This window comes from Sminthopsis crassicaudata, chromosome 1, assembly GCF_048593235.1.
Source record: "Sminthopsis crassicaudata isolate SCR6 chromosome 1, ASM4859323v1, whole genome shotgun sequence".
Taxonomy (NCBI): domain Eukaryota; kingdom Metazoa; phylum Chordata; class Mammalia; order Dasyuromorphia; family Dasyuridae; genus Sminthopsis; species Sminthopsis crassicaudata.
This window is the reverse complement of record NC_133617.1, coordinates 55295071-55311161: the sequence shown is the minus strand read 5'-3', so window position 1 is coordinate 55311161 and position 16091 is coordinate 55295071. Positions and strand designations below refer to the sequence as shown.

Here is a 16091-nt window from a genome sequence, read left to right as displayed (position 1 = left end):
TCCTCATATACCATCAAAGATCAAATGCAGGAATTGAATTATAGATGAATTGAATTGTAAGACAACTAAGTATTGCAGTGGGTGGAGTACTAGGCCTGGAGTAAAAAAGACCTGAGTTCAAATGTGGCCTCAGACATCTACTAGATGTGGGACCCTAGGTAAGTCATTTAACTGCCCTTTGCTTCAGTTTCCTTATCTGTAAAATAGACATAATGATAGCATTTACCTCTCATAATGTTGTGAGAATCAAATGAGATAATTGTAAAGTACTTAGCACAGCACCTGCTCATAACTAAATGTTAGCTGCTATTATGATGATCTCCATAGTTCCATGTAGCTCTAAACCCTGTGACTTTAGAAGACTGGTTTATCACACTTCAGAGAACCTGGGAAAATGTTTAAGAGAAATAAAATGTCCTTTTATGGAAAATTTTAAATATTTAAGTAACAGAGAGGAAACTTTCCTTCTGTACTGTGGGAATGCCTTATACTTCTTTGGACCACCATTAAGATTAATAGAGAAATACAAGGGCTCAACATCTTTTTTGATCATAAAAGTAGAGGGGAAGGAAAGAAAAACAGAAAATAAATTTAAACTTAGTTTCAGAAGACTTGGTTTTGAGTTGTGGCTTAATGGCCCTGGGTATTATTATTTTAAAATACAATGTTATTGTTATTTGTTTGTTTTTATCTTGACTGTTTTCCCTTTTATTATTTCCCCTTCCTCTCCTAGAGAGCCACCTCTTATAACAAAGTTTAAAAAAAAAAAAGAAATAAAGAAAAAGAGAAAGAGAAAAAATTCAACACAGCAGATCAATTCACAGGGGGAAAAATGACATTGTATGCAATGTTCCACACCCATAGACTTCCACTTCTTAAATTGGTCATTATTGAGTCACTTTCCCTTTCTGAGCTCCAGGTTCTTCTGTCATATAGGGCTAGCACTAGTGGCTCTGATGATTCCACTGGATTGTTCACTTTAATTCAGCAAGCATTCATTCAGAATCTTATTATGTACTAGACACTGTGTTAGGTATTAAGGATACAAGTACAAATTGTCTTTGTTCTCAAAGAACTGCTATTTTTTAAGGTGGGGAGCAGGCTGGGAATATTTTAGGTACACAGAGTAGTATAATAAATACAAAATAATTGAGGAGGAAGAAAGGACTATCATTGGAAAGCTTCATAGAGTAAGTAGAAAGCAAATGAGTGGAGCCTTGTAGGAAGGATTCTGCTAGGGAGAGATTAAGAATAAAAATATCCAAATAGTAGAAAAAGGCTTGTGATAATATACAGAAGTAGGAAACAGAATGACAAATGAGTCATCCAGTTAAACATTTATTAAGTACCTACTATATGCTAAACACTATACAAATATGATCTCGTTTGTGAAAAGACAGAAGAGGGTAGAAAGTCATAAGGGGAGAAGGCTCAGCCTCATTGGGGAATGGCTGAGAGAGACTGGAAAATCACAAGTAAAGCTGGAAAAGAAGTGAAGGAACAAACACGTCTGATCTGAGTGTCTCCTTAAAATGGAGCTTCCAGGAGGAATGCACATATCCAAGGAGGGAGCTACAGAGGCAGAGGGTTTTCTGGGCTGAGAAGCTGCTGGTATGGAGCTATCTTCCAGAGAGAGAAAGCTGTTGGAATATGATGGAGAGAGAGTTTTTGCCTCTAGAATTGAATATGAACTCCTTTATTGGGCTTCTGAAACCTTTCACAATCTTTATCTTTACAGTCTCATATATTATATAGGAGGAGGGACATTTCCAATGAGAAAGATGTGAAATGTTGTGTTGACATTTTGAGGGAAGAGAAATCATAGAACAATCACTGAGGAATTTTGATAATCAGGAAAAAAAATAAACAGATTGCTAATTACTTGAAATTAGATAATAGGAATTTGTAGTAATCCACTTTTTGGATAGTGAAGTAACCAAAGTGGACAGAGTGTGGACCTTGAGTTCAGAAGACCTGACCTCAAATCTGACCTCAATCATTGAGCTGTGGGACTCTGAGCAACTCACTCACTTTAGTGTCAATTTCCTCATCTGTAAAAAAGGGAGAATAAGAGTATTTCTCTCATAGAATTAATGTGAAGGTCCATTGAAACTAGATAGATAGCTGGATGGATAGATAGATAAATCTTAAAGTTTGTAGTTTTTTAAAATGGTATCTAACTGGTTAGTTAGTAGTAGTAAAAGACTACTATTTATGTCATTGTTCAGTCATTTCACTTGCATCCAACTCTTTGTGACCCTATTAGAGGTTTTCTTGGCAGAGATGCTGGAGTGATTTGCCATTTTCTTTTCCAGCTCATTTTACAGTTGAATAAACTGAGACAAACAAGGTAAATGACTTATCAAAAAACCTAAGTATTTGAGGACAGATTTGAACCCAGGAAGATGTCTTCCTGACTTTAGGTTTTCTACTCTTTATCTATTGTGCCATCTAGCTGTTCCCCAGAAAGCTCTCCTTGATGATATATTCCTCACATACTACTTGGTATTCTCTTTGAATTTATTACATATTGTTGAATTGAATGTGTGATATGGGAGACACTGGCATGGGACCTCCCAGCATGGCAGGTTTTGCTCTATGATCAGAGAAGAATTGAAGTTGCTCAAAAGAAACATGAGATGCACAAATTTAGAGAAACTACCCAAATGTTCACATGGACTATTTGTGCCAGACCTATAGGAGAACATTCTGAACTCCTATTGCTCTAAACAGCCAGTCAGATATGTTGTAACTTGAATATAGACTTGTCATTTTTGTCCTTTTCAAGAACAAAGAATAACCAACCACTTATCTATGTATGTGTCTCATGAGTTCCATGAGGATAGGAATATTTTGTCATAACTCTACTTTTTACCTTTCCCTGATATGCAGCTCTATACCCAAGAGACCAAACTGGAAGACAATTGTAGTAGTATGTGAGTGAGGAGCTGAGGGCCTGTGCTGGACTTAAGGAGGGAAGGGGGTATATGCAAGACCTGTCGTGAAGTTAAGCAATAAGGCTTAAAAGCAAATTGAATATGGGAAAGAGAGAATGAGGAATCAAAGAATACCCCTAAGTTATGAGTCTGGGAGACTAAGAAAAAAATGGGACCCTCTCAGGTTAAGGGAGGTTTGGAATAGGGAAGGATTTGAAGGGAAGGATAATGAGCTTGGTTTTGGCTAACTCTGTTATAGGACGTGCCTGCAATACTTCTGACCTAAAATCCACTGGAGGAAATAAGGTGACCATGTACCATGTTTCTGGGGCCCCAGGAACTGTCCTGGGAGGTCAGCGAATGGCATTATATTACCATTTCCCCTTCTCCACTTTGGCTTTGATTTCTGAAGACAGGAAAACATATTGGAGATATTTTTCCTTGCTTTGCTTTCTTAAGAGGCCTATCAAGAAAAGAAGGAAAGCAGGGTGGATGGAGAAAACTGATAACCTCCTGACCCCATTATGACCAGGCTAGTGATGCTTTTCTTTTTAACCTTTCCCCTCCAGCTTGAGCTGACTGCCCTATCCCTTTGATCAGGTAGTTGTAGAGAAAAAATCTTCCCTTGCAAACTCTTTAAGGTTCTTTTCCTTAACCTTTTACTTATTATCCTGTCCCTTTTATAATTTTTAAAAGTTTTATTGTTTTTCTGTTCTTTTCTTTTTTTTTTCTTTTTTTCATTAGTCTTATACTGATTTTTCAACCTTTTGGGGGGGGCGGGGTCCATAAATCTTAACAATTTTACTTAAAATAATCACATATCTAGAGAAAAAAGGGATCTGTCAGTCCTTCTGGCCCAATCTCCTCCTAGATGAGGAAATTGAGGCCTTGGAAAAAAGTGACTTCCTAATGTTTTTAGTAATAGGAAGAATTAATATATATATATATATATATATATATATATATATATATATATATTTTAATATATATTTATATATAGTGGTATATAGTAAGGGCTAGGCACTTTACAATCATTACCTCATTTGATATTCACAACAACCCTGAGAAGATAGGTGCTATTATTATGCTTATTTTAACAGATGAGGAAACTGAGGCAAACATGTTAAATGACTTACCCAGGATCATACAGTCAGCAAATACTAAATTTGAACTCAGATCTTCCTGACTTCAGACATTCTGTCTACTATGTCACTATCCGTCTGCCTTTAAAGTAAAAGGAATCTCCCTTTTCTTAAATTTCTGTCATCTATTATTTGGATTCTCCATTATACTTCTCATATTTTTGAAAGACATAAAAGGTCATCCACAATCTGGCTCCAACTTCATTGTCTAATTTTATCACATTTGCATATTCAATCAATCAACAAGCATTTATTTTTAAAATTAATTTATTTTTAATATACATTGTTTATGAATCATGTTGGAAAAGAAAACTCAGAATAAAAGGGGAAAACCATGGGAGAAGAGAAAAAACAGGAAAAAGAAGTGAACAGAATGTGTTGATTTTACATTCAGTCTCCTTACTTTTTCTGGATGCAGATGGCATATTCTGTCCAAAGTCTATTGGGATTGCTTTGGATCACTGAATCACTGAGAAGTCGTAAGTCTTTCATTGCACATTTCTTGTTGTTATTGTGAACAATGTATTCTTGGTTCTGCTTGTTTTGCTCAGCATCACTTCATGTAAATCTTTCCAGGCCTTTCTAAAATCAGCTTGTTCGTCATTTTTTTTTTATAGAACAATAATATATTTTCATACACCACATCTTATTTGGTTATTCCCCAATTGATCTACTCATTTTCCAATTCTTTATCAACAATCATTTATTAAGCACCTGTCATATGGTACAGCACTAGTTGCTGAACATGTAAAGATAAAAATGAAGCTTTCTTTCACCTCAAGGAGCTAATGTTTTCTTTGGGGAAGGAAACAACAGGGTGGGTGGGTAGGTGTGGGTGTATACACCTAATAAATAAAAAATAAATACAGAGTTTTGGGGATCATGAAGAAAATCATTCAGATAGCAGTTAGTCAGCAAACCTTTATTAAGTTATTATATATCAGACACTTTTTAAAAATTATAGCTTTTTATTTACAAAACATGCATGTGTAATTTTTCAACATTGACCCTTGCAAAACCTTCTGTTCCAACTTTTACCCCCCTTCCCTAGATGGCAGACAGTTCCATATGTGTTAAATATGTTAAAGTATATGTTAAATACAATATATGTATACGTATTTATACAGTTATCTTGCTGGACAAGAAAGATCTGATGTAGAAAGAAGATTAAAAAGAAATCTGAGAAGGAAAACAAAAATGCAAGCAAACAATAACAGAAAGTAGAAATGCAATGTTGTGGTCCACACTTAGTTCCCATAGTCCTCTCTCTGGGTTTAGCTAATTCTCTTCATTACTGAACAATTGGAACTGGTTTGGTTCATTTCATTGTAAAAGAGAGCCATGAATTAGAAAGAAATAAAAAATGTAGATGGACAAAAATAGAGGGATTGGGAATTCTATGTAGTGGTTCATAGTCATCTCCAGAGTTCTTTTGCTGGATGTAACTGGTTCAGTTCATTACTGCTCTATTGGAACTGATTTGGTTCATCTCATTGTTGAAGAGGGCCACGTCCATCAGAATTGATCATCATATAGTATTGTTGTTGAAGATCTCCTGGTCCTGCTCATTTCACTCAGCATCAGTTCATGCAAGTCTCTCCAGGCCTTTCTGAAATCATCCTGCTGGTCATTTCTTACAGAACAATACTATTCCATAACATTCATATACCACAACTTATTCAGCAATTCTCTAACAGATGGGCATCCACTCAGTTTCCAGTTTCTGGCCACTACAAAGAGAGCTGCCACAAACATTTTTGCACATACAGGTCCCTTTCCTTTCTTTAAAATCTCTTTGGGATATAAGCCCAGTAGTGGCACTGCTGGATCAAAGGGTATGCACAGTTTGATAACTTTTCGAGCATAATTCCAAATTGCTCTCCAGAATGGTTGGATTCCTTCACTATTTCACCATCAATATATCAGTGTCTCAGTTTTCCCACATCCCCTCCAACGTTTGTCATTATTTTTTCCTGTCATCTTAGCCAATCTGAGAAGTGTGTAATGGTATCTCACAGTTGTTTTAATTTGCATTTCTCGGGTCAATAATGATTTGGAGCATCTTTTCATAATACCAGACACTTATTAAGCACTGGGGATACAAAGAAAGGCAAAAATATAGTACTTGCCCTTATGGAGATACTTATTGATTTAATGGAAGGCAATCTTAGAGGGAAGTCATTAGCATTTTGGGGAATTAAGGGGGAAGGAGAGAACCTAGAAAATCCTCTTAGAGAAAGGGAGAATTAAGTTGAGTGTTGAAAGAAGCTGGAAAACAAGTCATTGGGGGAGAGGAATAAGAATATTTTTTAAGCAGGAGGGAAAGCAAGTGAAAAGACCCAGGAGATATAGGATATTGTGTATTAGAGATGCTAGGACTAGATGTATAGATCTGGGATTGCCTGAATGAAGATGATCATTGAATCAATGGGAGCTGATGAGATTACCAAGTAAAACAGTATAGAGGAAGAAGAGGGCGACCTAAGAATGAATGAGAGGGGGGACACACTCATGTTAGTGGGTATGATCGGGCTAAAAATTCAGCAAAGGAGACTAAGAAGAAGCTACCAGATAGGTCAAAGGAAAATCAGAAGAGAGTAATATTAAGAAAACCTAGAAAGGAGAATACAAGAGCATGATGGACAATGTCAGAGGATGCAGAGATCAAGAAAGAAAAGGGCTGAGAAAAGCCATTCGATTTTATCAATTAAGAAATCATAAATGAGCATCTTCTTCCAGGAAAGAAGATGGACATTCAATGAAATAAATGAATTCCATCTATTTTTGATGAAAAAAAAGGATCTAAACAAAAAAGTTTGATCTCCAAATACAGAACTCAAGAAATTTCTAAAAAGGTAAAAAAAATCTTGAGAACTATATTTCTGCCATAAAGATATAAAAAGAACATATATATAATTTGTTCTAGAAACTAGAGGTGAAAAGGAAATTGTACCAGAAAAAAAGGTAAAGTGGTGGTACTACATTTCATGAAGAGGCAAAGGTAACTTATTATATCTGAGAGAAAGAATGGAGGGGGATGAACATAGGTGTGTATCATATTCTCATTAGAATTGGCTTAAAGAGAAAAATATAGACATATTCAATTTATGGTTAAACTCCTTCCACTTCATTGAAAAGTGGGAGGGGAAAATGAAAAGGGAAGGAGTAAGCTAATCAGAAGGAAATACAGAAATTGTGAGGAAAAGGGGTAAAATAGAGGGAGGAACTCTAAGGTGGGGGAGGGATACTAAAAAGGGAGGACCGTGAGAAACAAATAGTGCTCAGAAGTTTAATACTGGGGAGGAGGGTAAGGGGGAAGGAAAGGAGAAAAGCATAAGCAGGGGTTAACATGATGGCAAGCAATACAGAATTAGTCATTTTAACCAATGTGAATGGGGTAAACTTCCCCATAAAGAAGAAGTGGTTAGCAGACTGGATTAAAAGCCAGAATCCTACAATATGTTGTTTACAGGAAACCTGAAACAGGGTGATAACATACAGAATAAAGGTAAAAGATAAGAGCAGAATCTACTATGCTTCAGGTGAAGCCAAAAAAGCAGGGGTAGCCATCCTCATCTCAGATCAAGCAAAAACAAAAAATTGATCTAATTAAAAGAGATAAGGAAGGGCATTATATCCTGCTAAAGGGTAGCACAGATAATGAAGCAGTATCAATATTAAACATATATTCACCAAGTGGTGCAGCATCTAAATTCATAAAAGAAATTAAGAGAGCTGCAAGAATAAATAGACAGCAAAACTATAATAATGGGAGATCTCAACCTTACACTCTCAGAATTAGGTAAATCAAACCACAAAATAAGAAAGAAGTCAAAGAGGTAAATAGAATACTAGAAAAGTTTGATATGATAGATCTTTGGAGAAAACTAAATGGAGACAGAAAGGAGTACACTTTCTTCTCAGCAGTTCATGGAACTTATACAAAAATTGACCATATATTAGGACATAAAAACCTCAAAATCAAATGCAGTAAGGCAGAAATAGTAAATGCATCCTTTTCAGACCACGATGCAATGAAAATTACATTCAATAAAAAGCCAGGGGAAAATAGACCAAAAATAATTGGAAACTAAATAATCTCATACTAAAGTAATGATTGGATGAAACAGCAAGTCATAGATATAATTAATAACTTCACCCAAGAAAATGACAATAATGAGACATCATGCCAAAATGTGTGGAATACAGCCAAAGCAGTAATAAGGGGAAATTTTATATCTCTAGAAGCCTACTTGCATAAAATAGAGAAAGAGAAGGTCAATGAATTGGGCTTACAACTAAAAATGCTAGAAAAGGAACAAATTAAATCCCCCCAGACAAACACAAAACTTGAAATTCTAAAAATAAAAGGATAGATTAATAAATTTGAAAGTAAAAAAACTATTGAATTAATAAAACTAAGAGTTGGTTCTATGAAAAAAACAACAAAATAGACAAACCCTTAGTAAATCTGATTTAAAAAAGGAAAGAGGAAAATCAAATTGTTAGTCTTAAAAATGAAAAGGGAGAACTTGCCACTAATGAAGAAGAAATTAGAACAATAATTAGGAGTTACTTTGCCCAACTGTATGCCAATAAATTCAATAAATGAAATGGAACAATACCTTCAAAAATATAGCTTGCCCAGATTAACAGAGGAAGAAGTAAGTAGTCTAAATAGTCCCATTTCAGAAAAAGAAACAGAACAAGCTATTAACCAACTCCCTAAGAAAAAATCCCCAGGACCAGATGGATTTACATGTGAATTCTACCAAACATTTAAAGAACAACTAACTCCAATGCTATATAAACTATTTGAAAAAAATAGGGATTGAAGGAGTCCTACCAAATTCCTTTTATGATACAGACATGGTACTGATACTCAAACCAGGTAGGTTGAAAACAGAGAAAGAAAATTATAGACCAATCTCCCTAATGAATATTGATGCTAAAATCTTAAATAAAATATTAGCAAAAAGACTTACAGAAAATCATCCCCAGGATAATACACTATGACTAAGTGGGATTTATACCCAGGAATGCAGGGCTGGTTCAATATTAGGAAAAGTATTAGCATAATCGACTATATCAATAATCAAATTAACAAAAACATATGATCATCTCAATAGATGCAGAAAAAGCATTTGACAAAATCCAACATCCATTCCTACTAAAAACATTTGAGAGTATAGGAATAAATGGACTATTCCTTAAAATAATCAGGAGCATATATTTAAAACCTTCAGTAAACATCATATGTAATGGCGATAAACTGGAACCTTTCCCCCTAGGATCAGGAGTGAAACAAGGTTGCCCACTATCACCATTACTATTCAATATTGTGTTAGAAACGCTAGCCTCGGCAATAAGAGCCGCGAAAGAGATTAAAGGAATTAGAGTAGGTAATGAGGAAACCAAACTATCACTCTTTGCAGATGATATGAGGGTATACCTAGAGAACCCCAAAGATTCTGCTAAAAAGCTATTAGAAATAATTCAGAACTTTAGCAAAGTTGCAGGATACAAAACAAATCCACATAAATCCTCAGCATTTTTATACATTACCAACAAAATCCAACAGCAAGAGATACAAAGAGAAATTCCATTCAAAATAACTATCGATAGTATAAAATATTTGGGAATATATCTACCAAAGAAAGTCAGGAATTATATGAGCAAAATTACAAAACACTTGCCACAAAAATAAAGTCAGATTTAAATAATTGGAAAGACATTCAGTGCTCTTGGATAGGCCGAGCGAATATAATAAAGATGACAATACTCCCTAAACTAATCTATTTATTTAGTGCTATACCAATCAGACTCCCAAGAAACTATTTTAATGACCTAGAAAAATAACAACAAAATTCATATGGAAGAACAAACGGTCGAAAATTTCAAGGGAATTAATCTGAAACTACATTATAAAGCAGCAGTCACCAAAACCATTTGGTATTGGCTAAGAAATAGACTAGTTGATCAATGGAATAGGTTAGGTTCATAAGACAAAATAGTGAATAACTATAGCAATCTAGTGTTTGATAAACCCAAATATCCCAACTTTTGGGATAAGAATTCATTATTTGACCAAAAGTGCTGGGAAAACTGGAAATTAGTATGGCAGAAATTAGACATGGACCCACACTTAACACCACATACCAAGATAAGATCAAAATGGGTCCATGATTTAGGCATAAAGAACAAGATCATAAATAAATTAGAGGAAGATAGGATAGTTTACCTCTCAGACTTGTGGAGGAGGAAGGAATTTATGACCAAAGGAGAACTAGAGATCATTATTGATCACAAAATAGAAAATTTTGATTACGTGAAATTAAAAAGCTTTTGTACAAACAAAACTAATGCAAACAAGATTAGAAAGGAAATAACAAAATGGGAAAACATTTTTACAATTAAAGGTTCTGATAAAAGCCTCATCTTCAAAATATATAGAGAACTGACTCTAATTTTTAAGAAATCAAGCTATTCTCCAACTGATAAATGGTCAAATGATAGGAACAGACAATTTTTAGATGATGAAATTGAAACTATTTCCACTCATATGAAAGAGTGTTCCAAATCATTATTGATCAGAGAGATGCAAATTAAGACAACTCTGAGATACCACTACACACCTGTCAGATTGGCTAAGATGACAGGAAAAAATAACGATGAATGTTGGAGGGGCTGTGGGAAAACTGGGACACTGATGCATTGTTGGTGGAGTTATGAAAGAATCCAACCATTCTGGAGAGCAATCTGAAATTATGCCCAAAACGTTATCAAACTGTGCATACCCTTTGATCCAGCAGTGCTACTACTGGGCTTATATCCCCAAAAAATACTAAAGAAGGGAAAGGGATCTGTATGTGCCAAAATGTTTGTGGCAGCCCTTTTTTTAGTGGCTAGAAACTGGAAAATGAATGGATGCCCATCAATTGTAGAATGGTTGGGTAAATTATGGTATATGAAGGTTATGGAATATTATTTTTATGTAAGAAATGACCAGCAGGATGAATACAGAGAGGCTTGGAGAGACTTATATGAACTGATGCTGAGTGAAATGAGTAGAACCAGGAGATCATTATACACTTCAACAGCAATACAGTTGAGGATGTATTCTGATGGAAGTGGATATTTTCAACAAAGAGAAGATCTAATTCAGATCCGGTTGATCAATGACGGACAGAATCAGCTACACCCAGAGAAGGAAAACTGGGAAATGAGTGTAAACTGTTTGTATTTTTGTTTTTCTTCCCAGGTTATTTTTACCTTCTGAATCCAATTCTTCCTGAGCAACAAAAAAAATTCGGTTCTGCACACATATATCTAGGATATACTATAACATATTTAACATGTATGGGAATGCCTGCCATCTAGGGAAGGGGATGGACGGAAGGAGGGGAAAATTCGGAACAGAAGTGAGTGCAAGGGATAATGTTATAAAAAATTACCCTTGCATATGTACTGTCAAAAAAATGTTATAATTATAAAATTAATTAAAAAAAAAAAAAGAATTGAAAGAAACGAAAGATCCTTTCTACCTGGAGGGATTAGTGAAGACTTTCTGGGAAAAGTGGCATTTAATAAGGCCAAAACACAAAGTTGAGAGAAGGATATTTCATGCATGGCTGATACTATCAACACATAAATAGCGATGTAGACTATGTGTAAGAAGCATTGATACATTATTGGTGGAACTGTGAATGGATCCAATCATTCTGGAGAGCAATTTGGAACTATGCTCAAAAAGCTATCAAACTCTGCATATCCTTTGACCCAGCAGTGTTTCTATTGGGCCTATCCCAAAGAGATCTTAAAGGAGGGAAAGGAACCCATATGTGCAAAAATGTGTGTGGCGGCCCTTTTTGTAGTGACAAGAAACTAGAAACTGAATGGATGCCCATAAATAGGAGAATGGCTGAATAAATTATGGTATATTAATATTATGGAATATTATTGTTTTGTAAGAAACAACCAGCAGGATGATTTCAGAGAGGCTTGGAGAGACTTACATGAACTGATGCTAAATGAGACGAAATCATTAGACATTGCAACAAGACTATACAATGATCAATTCTGATGGATACGGCTCTCTTCAACAATGTGCTTCAAATCAATTCGAATTGTTCAGTGATGAAGAGAGCCATCTACACCCAAAGAGAGGACAGTGGGAGCCAAGTGAGGATCATAACACAGCATTCTCACTCTTTCTGTTGTTTGCTTGCATTTTGTTTTCTCAGTTTTTTTTCCTTCTTGATCTGATTTTTCTTGTGCAGCAAGATAACTATATAAATGTGCATATATATATATATATTGGATTTAACATATATTTTAACATATTTAACATGTATTAGACTACCTGCCATCTAGGGCTTGGGGTGGAAGGATGGAGGGGATAATTTGGAACAGAAGGCTTTGCAAGGGTTAATGTTGAAAAACTATCCATGCATATGTTCTGTAAATAAAAAGCTTTAATTTAAAAAAAGAAAAAGAAAATCATTAGTGGCTTTGGAGTGAGCAATTTTAATTGAATGATGAGAGTAGCAGCCAGACCATAGAGAGCTTTAAACTGAGAAGGGAAAGGAATGAGAGACACCAATTGTAGATGGGCTTCTCAAGGTGTTTAGTCCCAAAAGGGAAAGGAAATATAAGTTAATAGCTAGCAGCGTTAAAGGGTTTTTTAAGGACAGGGAGACAAGGGAGTGTTTAGTGTATAGTAGGAAGAACTTGAAGATTAGAGAGAAAGTAGGGATGCTGTAGGGGTTTTTTTGGAGAAAATGAGTTGAGATTGGATCAAGGATATATGTACAAGTTAAAATCAAGGGGAAGACACCTGAGTGGTTTGAGAAGAGGTAGTTCTTGGTAAATGGCCTTATTTTTTTTTTCCAGTGAAGTATCAGGTGCAGGTAGGAGAAGAGGTTGCCATGGGAGATTTGAAAAGGATAAAAAGGTTTGGAATTGTTGGTGGTGTGTGGGAAAGCAGATCCATTAGAGAGATATATAATCTTGATGTAGTTAGGGCACAGCTGAGGTTATGTAACAAATTTGTAGTTGGCCCAGGAAGCACACTTTTGTGACTTTCTCCAGCTCCATTCAGTAACATGGGAATAAGAAGCAAAAGTGACAAATGGTAGGAATATTACAAGATCAGAGTTTGGAAAGACAGGACTGGTGATATAGGACTAGAGAGCCAAAGGATTCAAGTGTAAAAGATAATGGAGGATGGAGGAGAAGGCAGCCATCACTGGGATGATGACCTGGGAAAGAGCTGAGGAATAGCAGCATTGGTGATCATGAAGACAGAGAATAGGTTTAGGGGTTGTAAGACTGAGAGAAGAAATGCAATGATAAAAAGTGATTAGATAAAATTTTTGGAATTTGTTGTGAGTCAAGGTAAAATCAGGAACATGACCATTTCTTCATGTAGCTGAGGGGGAAATAGAGAAAATTAAGTAGAGTGAGCAACTGGGCTGTTGAGAGTATTTGAAGATAATGAAGAGATTGAGTATTCTGTGATGCAGAAAGAGAGAGACAGAGGGGGATAGGAAGAGACATAGAGAGAGACAGAGAGCGCGCACATTGAAGGCATAAGGAATAGCTAGCTATTTTGCCTAAGTGATAGGCACAGAGATAGTAGAGAAAGTGCCAAGTATTAGAAATATCCAGGAGACTAGTTTGGCTAAACCAAGAATAATGTATAAAAGGTTGGAAAGATAGGTGGGGTCTAAGTTACTTAAAGGGCTTTAAGAGCTAAACACAAGTTTTTATTTTGCCTAGGAGTAATAGGGAGCCATTGAGGTTTATTGAGTAGGGGAATGATACAGTCCGACAAAATCACTTTGGCAAGAAGTGGAAGAAAGCTAGATTGAAGTGGGGAGATCTGGGAGTCTGCATGAAAATGATAAGTCTGTGGAAGCTTTTGAAGTCAGTACCTGAAAGAACAAAGCAGAAAGAAGAGGACTCAGAACACAGCCTGGAGATATGGGCTTAGTTAGGGAGTATGATGAGCCAGAAAAGGATCCTGAAGAGTGTAGTGAGGTAGGAGGAGAATTAGGAAGCAGAGGTATAATGAAAACGTAAAAAAAGAGGCAGCATCTAGGAACAGAAAAAAAATGGTCAATTGTTTTGGGTGAGACAGATCAAGGATGGGAATTGAAAAAAGAGCTTCAGTATGGCAAGTAAGAGGAAGCAATGGCAGTTATGTTGAAGTCAGAAGCCAGAGTGAGAGAAATGCAAACATCTTTTGTAATAATTTGACAGAAAATGGGTAGAAATCTTTAAGATAATGCCTTGAAGAATGGTAATCACAAGCATTATTAAGCATCTACTATGTGCCCAACACTGTGCTGCGCTTGTAAGTATACAAAGACAAAAAATAGCAGCTCACAGTATGATAGGGGAGACAGCATACTGTGTACAACAACTATGTACAAACAAGATGTACAGTATAAATTGGAGCAGGACATCAGGACTAAGAAGGATCAGAAAAGGTTTCCTATGGAAACATAGGGAGCTTTATTAGGAAGCCAGGAAGATCAGGAAGCAAAGGGGAGGAGAAAGGGAAGTCCAAGTATGGGGGACTGCCAGGGAAAATCATGGAATGGAGAGGCACATTATCTTATTCTCAGAACAGCAAGGTGGTCAGTATCACTGAATTGTGGAATACATAGAAAAAGGAGTAAGAAATAAGAAAAGAAGGAAGGAGTAAAATTATTTAGGGCTTTCAAAGCCAAACAGAGGATTTTGTGGTATATTTCTAAGATAATGAGGAGCTGTGAAGTTTATTGAGTGAGAAGGATGTAGGGAGTGTGTAATATGGACAGATCTATGCTCTAGGAAAACCAATTTTACATTGAATGAAAGATGGATTGGATTAGGGAGAGGTTTAAGTATTTCATAAGTTGTTTGATAAACTGTTAAAAAGCACAGGGTCAACTGCACATCCTTAAAATATTCCACCTCACCATGTCCTTGAAACTAGCCATCAAACTATGTGGGACAGGTCAGGTTCAAGACCCCCTTCCCAATCCAATTAACTAATCAGAGATATCATCAGGTACAAAGAGAAAGCATTTATTTAATCCCTGCAGGGAGAGGCCCAGACACACCTGGGAGCCATTCCAACCCCCACCATGTGTGCCTGGAACCTGACCAGCTTCCAGATTGTCCAGGGTTTAAAAGCAAAAGACATGAACCTTCTCATTGGATAAACTAAAAAGACGTAACCAATGCTGGCTGCCTCCCACAGGTCACATCACTTCCTGCAACAGCCTGTATCTCAGGTTCAAAGTCCATCCCTCCAAAGATCAAATGATCTCCCAAGGTCCCATTCTGGGAACATGTGACAATACTGAGAAATACTTTATCCCATCTGTCCCATTCAAAACCAGATCTCAATTCCTTTAATTGTTTTACCTTATCTACCTCTCTTCATCTTCTACAGAAGAATGTGAGGAGACTAGAAAGAAAGGTTTGGAGCCAGGTTGGGAAAGTTTTTAAATACCTAACAGAAGAATTTGTATATGATTCTAAAGACAGTATAGAGTTACTATAAATGATATGATCAGACCTGTTTGACAAATGTATAGAGGACATCATTGAAGGAGAAATTTGGGATAGGGAGTCTAGTTAAAATGCTTTTACTATAGATCAGACAAAAGGTGATGATGGCTTGAATTAGGATAGAAAGAAAGATGAATGGAGAAATAGAGTCAACAAGACTTTGTAACTATACGGCTCTATGAAGTAAGGGAATGAGGAGTCAAAGATGACTTGAAGTTTGTGTAACTGGAAGGATGCCTGTGCTGCTATTGACAGTAATAAGGAAATTTAGAAGAGGGGTATGTTTGGAGAAGAAAATAAGTCTTTGAACTTATTGAATTTGAGATGCCTTTAGAACATCCAGTTTGAAATGTCCATTCATCATCTGATAATGTGGACCTGGAGCCCGAGACATTTTGGGCTGGACATTTTAATCCAGAAGTTAAAGAGAAGAGCGCTTTTTCAGAGA

At 36.1% G+C, this 16091-nt stretch overlaps 1 protein-coding gene and 1 pseudogene across 6 annotated transcripts in view; both read left to right on the top strand.

Moving 5' to 3' along the window:
• The window catches only part of GNG7 (G protein subunit gamma 7), a 375778-nt gene that overhangs the window by 160671 nt on the left and 199016 nt on the right, over positions 1-16091 (top strand). The window lies entirely within an intron of this gene.
• LOC141563339 (ribonuclease H1 pseudogene) overlaps positions 1-16091 on the top strand; it is a 108079-nt pseudogene that overhangs the window by 43531 nt on the left and 48457 nt on the right.